This window comes from Eucalyptus grandis, chromosome 10 (assembly GCF_016545825.1).
Source record: "Eucalyptus grandis isolate ANBG69807.140 chromosome 10, ASM1654582v1, whole genome shotgun sequence".
NCBI classification, from domain to species: Eukaryota; Viridiplantae; Streptophyta; class Magnoliopsida; order Myrtales; family Myrtaceae; genus Eucalyptus; species Eucalyptus grandis.
Window position 1 is genome coordinate 14,931,281 of NC_052621.1, and position 9,021 is coordinate 14,940,301.

At 31.9% G+C, this 9,021-nt stretch overlaps 1 non-coding gene across 1 annotated transcript; it reads right to left on the minus strand.

Annotated features, from left to right (window-relative positions):
- Window positions 1–5,139: 5,139 nt before the first annotated feature.
- On the minus strand, window positions 5,140–5,246 carry LOC120289296. The gene has a single exon (XR_005547220.1). It is a non-coding gene; the product is annotated as a small nucleolar RNA R71 (small nucleolar RNA).
- Window positions 5,247–9,021: the final 3,775 nt, after the last annotated feature.

Here is a 9,021-nt window from a genome sequence, read left to right on the forward strand (position 1 = left end):
ATGAATATTCTATACACTGTGGTATAGTTATTTTACATGTTTGAGTTTTTTTAAATGTATAAAAATGTGTATGAAACCCTAAGTACATGTATTTTTTAGGTATAAATGTATGGTTTATTCCTTTTTTTTTGTCTATATTTTCTTATGGTCTTGGAAATACAGAAGCTAGCCTACATGAAAATGATATCATATATGTTGTGTAGAGCTTGGTTTGATGATAGCATGTATATAGTTTATTAATACTCTTGCAATTTTCTAGTTCCAAGAAAATTTGAATAATGGTTGGAAATCCTTAATTTTTTCATTACATGTCGAATTACAGTTTTGATTATAGTTGCTACATGATTGTTTTTTGTACAGTGGTTAACATCATGCCGTGCCTTTTGTGTTAATAAAAAAAATGTAGAAATTACATGAGGTCATGTAATTATTATTTTTTAGTGGGAGTTTGTAGGTTGGTAAAATTTGAAGGAGTTCTCATCTAGAACTTAAAATTTGTGCAAATTAGACTAATTAATGATAATATAACATTTATACATAGAAGCTAATTGGGAATATAGTGAGGTTTTGTTTTTGTGTCATTTGTTGAATTATCATTAATTTAGTTTGTCTTTGCTGTAAATTAATGTGTGTTACTTTGAAAAATGTGTTTTTATTGATTCTGCATTTATTATGTCAATTCGTTATAGCAATTGATTATAATTTTGGCATCCAAGGCCATTATGGCTAACCTCAATAATGGTGAAAAACTGAACAGTGACAATTATGATATTTGGCACCAAAAGGTTCAGTACATCCTTGAGAAACAAGAGGTTTTGGAAACTTTAAACTACACTATGGATGAACCCGAGTATGGAACTTCAGCTTAATATAGGAGAGATCTAGAAGCTTATTAAGCTTGGAAAAAAAAATAGTATTGCTCACATCACGTTGCTAAGTTGTATGCAAGATAATCTTATGTGTGAGTTTGAAAGTTATGATAAAGCTCAAATAATGTTGGTTGCCTTAAAAGATAAGTTTGTTAGTACATTTGCCACTAAGTTGAGGAGACTCACTACCAACCCAAATGTAACGATGATGCAACATTTTTGGGAGATGTCAAACATGATTCATGAGATGAAGTCAGTAGGTCACTTATTAATGAACAATAAGTTCAAGCTGTTATAAAGTCTTTTCTTGACAATTGGGAGCATATGAAGATCAATATGATGCATAATGAAAATATTGTCACTTTCGATTATATAGTGTGTCATTTGAAATTAGAGGATGAGCGTCTAGAGACTGTGAGATCCTCTACTCATATTTATGTTGCTGAATGGAGTTTGCGCAAAACTTCAGACTTTAAGCGCAAAAGAAATCATCAATTCAACAACAAAGGGAAGATAACTGATCAGGCACCTAAAAAGGTTAAGACCTTTCGACGCAAGAAGCGTAATGGGAAGAAGGACAAGGCCAAAATAAAGTGCTACAATTGTGGCAATATGAGTTACTTTGCTTGTGAATGCATTTAGTTGAAAGAGGTATCTTATTACTCAATTACTTTAAGTAATGTTTTTGTTTCTAGCACTGTAATACTTGTTGAATCTTATCCAATGTAGATTATAGACTCGGGAGCAACATACTATGTAGCTCGAGACTAAGAAACATTTGTGGAGTATCATTGGATACAGCTTGGAAGAAGATAGATATATATTGGGAATAACTCAAGAGTTGAAATAAATGGTATCGGCACATGTAAATTAGTTTTACGTGGTGGTCAGAACTTATTCCTATATGATGTCTTCTATACTCCAGATATTCGACAGAACTTGGTCTTCGTTGCTGTTCTTCTTAGCCTAAATTATGTATTGAATTTCTATAGTGATTGTGTTGACATTTTATTTGGATTAGTTTATTATGGTTCAGATAATGTATTGAATGGTTTTATGGTGTTAAATATTGACTATAATCGGTACAATTTTAATGTCAATAGTTGTTTTTCTTTAATCGCATCTTCTAGTAATGTTGAGATTGATGCAAGTATTTAGCATGCTAGATTATGTAACATTAGGTTATAAATATTGCAAAGGTTAGTTAGAGAAGGCCTTTTAGGGTTACTCATTAATGTTAATCTACCCGTATGTGAACATTGTCTAGCATGAAAAGCAATTAGAAAACCATTCGGTAAAGGATCTAGAGCCGAATTTCCATTACTACTCATACATTTTGACATTTGTGGTCATTTGAATGTGAGGGCTAGGCATAGAGCCTCATATTTCATGATTTTCGTAGATGATTTCATGCATTTTGGTTATATCTTTCTGATCTCCCATAAGTCAGAAGCATTAGACTATTTTAAACGATATATAGTGATGGTAGAGAATCAGTTGAACAAAATAATAGTGGTATTAAGAACCGATCGCGGATGTGAGTGTTCATCTGAGCAATTCAAGACTTTTTATGATGAAAAGGGAATTGTACAATGATTAACTATTCCCGGTACTTCACAACAAAATAGGGTTGCTGAGAAAAGTGAAAGTGCTAGTATGAACATCTAGAGGGGAGTGAATATGTGTGAGGATATTTTTTTCGCAAAGAGTAATAAAAATATTTCGCAAAGATTAATAAAAATATTTTGCTTTTGAAACTAAGTCTGAAAAACAACAGACTTTGAGTAAGTTCAGACTTTAGCAGTTAAATAGAACTACGAGCAAAATAAAGGAGTTCAAAGAAGAGAATAAGAACACATAATTTATAGTAGTTCGGCTTAGATCAAGCTTATATCCACTCTCCCACGCTAACAGCCTCTTGGCTGGATTCCACTATGAATCAAAAGAGAATATATAGTCTTGCGATCTCGACTTCATAGTGAATAGTGTCTATTGCTCTCTCACGAAGTCACATTATAAGTCTCTTTCTATTTTGAATAGAACTTTCAGCTCAGTGTAATAAATAACAAGAAAATGGGAAGTTTCAGACTTTGAAATTTCTCATTCACGCACTCTTTAGAACAACTAGATAATCCACCTTAAATACTTCTTAATGCCTTCTCGACTATTGGCACTTTTCAAAGGAATTCTTCCAATCAGCCCGTTGGACAGAATCAATCAAAGAGATCTTAAGCCGTTTGAAGATTGTGATGAAAGTTCGTCAATCCTGTTCGCTCATACAATTAGGATCTTGGTTTCTGTAAGTAGATTCTTTCCATATTTACTTGCTATCTGAAAAGATTTGATATATCAAAATTGATTCCAATAAAGATAATCAATCTCGTAGGTGAAGTTTCCATCCATAATGCCATATATAACCTGTATAAATTGAACTCTTGAAGTAAGAAAGATAATCTTGCGTTTGGATAAGTCTTTATTCTTTACTTTTGTTCAGTCTGGAATTTGTCAGAATGAGCAGATTTCTGATGTAGAATAGATGATAACTCTATAAAAATATAGTCATTTTACCTATTTTACGCAACAATTAATGCAATATCTATGAGAAAATATTTGAATTTCCTTTTGATTGTTCGAATTTTCCTTATTTATACAGAATAATGAGATGTGGAGAAGATAAGCAAAATAATGGCAAATATCAGGAATTCAAATACAAAAAGTAGTGAAAGATGGATATCAAATCAGGAAATTCTTGATTTTGTTCCTAATGTTATCTGCAAGCATTGGGAGATAGATATCTTTGATATATATCCTATAAATAGGAAAATAGAGAGAGAAGCTAGGTTTTTGTTAGATCGTTTTTCATTGTTCTGAAAGTTTTTCAAGTATTTTGAAGAGAAGACAAAAGTGGTGACAGAATCCTTGTTCTTTTATTCAAGATGCTAGGTTTGATTTATATTTTTATTTTTTCATCTATTATGTTCTAATTTTCTTTTGTTAGGGTTATGATGTAGCTTAACCATACTGATGTGAATTTCATGATTTTTATGTTTTACAATTGATTTCATTCATATGAGTTATGTATTATTGTGTTTAATACTTTTGAGTGACTAGCCACCACTTGAATAATCTGATGTGCATGTTTGAGACTGAGAAGTGATAATATGCAATTGCTCATTATAATATATAACCATGAATTAAACGTGGATAGAGATATACCGCGTTATTTGTGTAGCTTTCGGTGATAAGGTGATCCAAAAGACTCATTATAAGCTGTGAATATTCATAGTTTTTACTACACTTATATTTATTTTAATTCACACAGAGATATAGTGGATTAATAAAATGAATAGGTTTATTATACCTAGAGATATAATAGTAAATAGGTTAGGAAATTCCACTATCACATGTTTGATATTGTTCTTGTACCCACAACAATCTGAAATTCATATCTAGTGGTTATGGTAAAATCGGATGCTCTAACATATTTATCTTTTTGATTTATTGCATTTAGTCTCATAATTTAGTTTTTAATTTATTCTTAATTATATTTTGATCTGTTAGATAAATTTTAGAATTAGTCTATTTTAATATTTAATTGGTTTATTAATCATTGATATCCATGGGACGATACTTTTTCTTATCATTATATTACTTGTTCGGCACGTGCACTTGCGTTTAGAATTTTACGAACAAGTTTTTGGCCCCGTTGTCGGGATCGTTTGTTTAATACTAATTAATATTGATACCAGATAATTCTAAGTTTAATCTAGCTTTCTTTTTGTTTTATTTTTCAGGGTATACATCGGTTTATGACACGTAGCCAACGAGGGAAACTTGTTGAGCTTAATTTAGAAATTGAGTGTACATTTAAAAGGCGACTAAGCGAACAGAGAAATCGTGCTAAGAAGATGGTAGATGGTGAGAATGAAAATCCACGTAGACTGTTAAGAGATTATGCAGTGCCAACAATTCAAGGCACCACATCAAGTATCAGAAGACTTGCAATTCATGCAAACAACTTTGAGATTAAGCCGTTACTCATTCAGATGCTTCAACAATTACTACAATTTAGTAGGCTACCAAGTGATGATTCAAACACTCACATCAATGCTTTTCTTGAAATCTGTGACACCATTAAATATAATGGAGTTACAGATGATGCTATTAGATTGAGATTATTTCCATTCTCTCTTAGAGAAGAGATAAAGCTAAGAGTTGGCTTTCTTCTCTTCCTGTAGGATCAATTACTACATGGAATGATATGGCTCAGAAGATGTGTAACGACATTACTAATTTTATACAGATGGATAATTAATCATTATATGAAGCATGGGAAAAATTCAAAAAATTTCTTATGAGATGCCCACATCATGGACTACTCGTGTGGATGTAGGTACAAACTTTTTATTATGGCTTTAATACAAATCTCCGTTCTATGATTGATGTAGCTGTAGGGGAACTTTAAACAATAAAACAATAGAAGAAGTCTACAATCTATTAGAGGAGATGGGGTTCAATAGCTATCAGTGACTTACTGAGAGACTACCAATGCGAAAAATTAACGGAGTTCATGAAGTGGATGCTTTTGCTGCAATTGCTACACAATTTGAAGTGATCAACAAAAAGCTTGGTAATATGAGTGTTTCAATCATGAAAATTCAGAATTTGACATGTAATTTCTGTGGTGGAGGACATGTTAGCACAGAATGTCAGGTAGCTAATACTTTTAAATAATTTTGTGAAAATTATGACATTGTTGGAAATTTTAACAGGTCACAGAATAATCCTTACTTCAACACGTACAATCCGAGATGGCGCAATCATCCAAATTTTTCATGGAATAATCAGAATGTGACGAGATCACATGGATTCAAACAATCAGAAGAGACAAAGTCAAATTTGGAAGATATAGTCACCAAACTTGCTAATACGACTCAAGACTTCATCAAAAGCACGGATGTGAGATTTCAAAACCAAGAGGCTTCAATAAAAAATCTAGAGATGCAAGTGGGTCAGTTAGCAAGCATGATGTTAGGGAGACAACAAGGTTCTTTGCCGAGCAACACAGAGAAAAATTCAATTGAAAACATAAAGGCTATTACCCCGAAAAGTGGTAAACAAGTGGGAGAAGAAGAGATTTTCAGAGACAAGGAAGATGTGATCAATAAATAATCAAAGGAGACAAGTAAGAGTAAACTTTTTCTAGATAATCCTAAGCCATATGTGTCGCCAATTCTATTCCCTCAGCGACTCCAGCAGCATAAAATAGATAAGCAATTTTCTAAATTTCTTGATATATTTAAAAAATTGCACATTAACATTCCTTTTGCAGATGCTTTAGCACAAATGCCTAGTTATGCAAAATTTTTTAAGGAGATTTTGGCAAACAAAAGGAAACTGGAGGATTATGAAACTATGAAGTTAAACGAGGAGTGTTCAGCCATCTTACAAAACAAATTACCTCCGAAATTAAAAGATCCGGGGAGTTTTACTATTCCTTGCACTATTGGGGATTCTTACTTTGAAAAAACATTATGTGATTTAGGTGCAACTATTAATCTGATGCCTTATTCAGTTTTCAAGAAATTAGGATTAGGTGAGGTAAAAGCAACCACAGTGTCACTTCAACTAGCTGATCAATCAATTAAATATCTGAGAGATATTGTGGAAGATGTTTTGATAAAAGTTGACAAATTTATCTTTCCTGCAAATTTCATAGTTCTTGACATGGAGGAAGATTTTGAGATACCACTTATCTTAGGTCGACCTTTTCTTGCAACAAGAAGAGCTCTTATCGATGTACAGTAAGGGAAGTTGATCCTTAGAGTTCAAGATGATCTTGTTTCATTTAATGTTTTCAAAACAATGAAATATCCATCTGATGTTATTCTTGTTTCAGAGTTGAGACAATGGACAAGTTAGTGAATAAGGTTTTTAAGGAAAATATTTTTAAAGATCCACTTGAAGCATATCTGACTCAACCAAGGGACAAAGATATTCAGAATGAGGAGATAAAGGAGTACGCAAATTTCATGGAGGCAATTCCACCATATTCAAGGTAAAAGGCTATTAAATTTGAGGAGTTAGGACAACACATTACCCTTACCTTCTCATTTGAAATATTCTTATTTAGATGGAGTTCTTCTTTACAGGTAATTATATCCTCTTCTTTGACAGATTTGATGGAGGAGAAATTGCTCAGAGTATTAAAAGAGCATAAATGTGCAATTAGATGGAAAATAGCTGATATCAAGGGAATTAGTCCTTCAATTTGTATGCACAAAATTTTAATGAAGGAACAATATAAACCCACTATCCAACCTCAGAGGTGTTTGAAGCCCTACTTTGAAGGTGGTTACAACAAGCAGAAGACCGCCATTGAACTTCATCCTCCAGATTAGTGACATCTGAGATAGTTTAGCTGAAAACTATAAAGCAAGCGCTTCTTGGGAGGCAACCCAAGTATTTTAATTATTTTTTTATTTTTTTATTTATTTTTAAGTTTATGTTTTTCAAAAAAAAGAGATTAACTTTTCTCTATTTTATCCAGGTTAATTTTTTAGGGAGCACCTTTCAAGAGTTTAATCATCAAGGTCATCTATGAACTTATCCTATAACCAGGGGAGTTTTCTTCTTCCTATTCTATTTTTCGCATTGAAGACACTGCTTCATTCAAGTTTGGGGGGGAGGCAAATTTATTTTTTGGATAATTTTTTATCACGATTGCTTTCCTGGTTGTGAATTTTTATGATTCTTAGGAAAATTTAAATTTTATTTAAACTTGCAATTGGTGTGTGAGTTAATTTTAATTCTAATTATGTTGATCCACTTACTAAGCATTAAAAGTCCTTAATTTTTGAATTATGTGTAAATCTAGAGAATATTCATGTAAAGCATGTGATTTTCTTAAATTTCGCCCAAATCTTAGAATTTGTTTCATTTTCTCTTGAGGCGAAATCCTAAGCTAAATTTAACTGCGAAAATGATTTAGGTAATTTTTGAATTGATTGAGCCTTTCAAGCTAACCCTATTTATTTATCCCTAGTCACCCCGTTGAGCCTTAATTATTATCCAATTTTTCATTGGCACCCATATATGTTTAGCGTAGCCGTTATCAAATTATATCTTTGTCCCATGCCCTATGAACACGTTGATTTTCTTTTGGGATAAAAAAACATATTATTTGAGAATGATTGTTTGGGGTGTATTGTCAAAAAAAAAATTGCTTTTATGGTTCCCTATCCAACTTTCAATTGAGTGAGCCTTTTGGATACTCAATGTGTTGGAAATTTTCATATTATATTAGGAGGGACTTTGGGAGAAATTCCACCATAAAACAATTCAAAAAAATAAAAAGAGAGAAAAAAATAAAAAGAAAAAAAGGGGAAAAAAAAGAATGGTGATATATGGTGGCAGAAAAATTATTTTGAAGGAGTGAAATTGGACAGTGACATTGGCTCTAATTAGATCCTATAAATCAACGTGTTGATGGGTGATTTGAGCTTAAAATTACTGTTATCTTACCTTTAACCCAGCCTTACATTACAACCCGAGAAAAGTCCTATTGATTTTTGGTTGGATGATTAGCTTACATTAGTGGAGAGAGGAATGAAAAGCAAACTTATGAGATTTGATCATAATTATTGAGAATTTTTGGGAGGTTACACATCAATGTGAATTTATTTGGATTGCATATAATTCGAAAAAGATGAGGACTCACACATACACACTTGGATCATATAGTCTTAACTTATAAATCGATTTTAATGTTTGGATGAAATTTGTGTTTTTCTTTGAATTGTGAATTTGAGCAATTATGGAAAGATGTCATGGAAGAGATTGTTAGCTTGAGTAGGTGTTATGTCTTGATTTTGCTCGACGACTAGCAAAATGTTAAGTTTGGAGGTTTGATAACTCTATAAAAATAGAGTTATTGTACCTATTTTAGGCAATAATTAATGCAATATCTATGAGAAAATATTTGAATTTCCTTTTGATTATTCGAATTTTGCTTATTTATGCAAAATAATGAGATGTGGAAAAGATAAGGAAAATAATGGCAAATATCATGAATTCAAATAAATAAAAAAGCAGTGAAATATGTATATAAAATCAGGAAATTCTTGGTTTTATTCCCTAATGTTATCTGCAA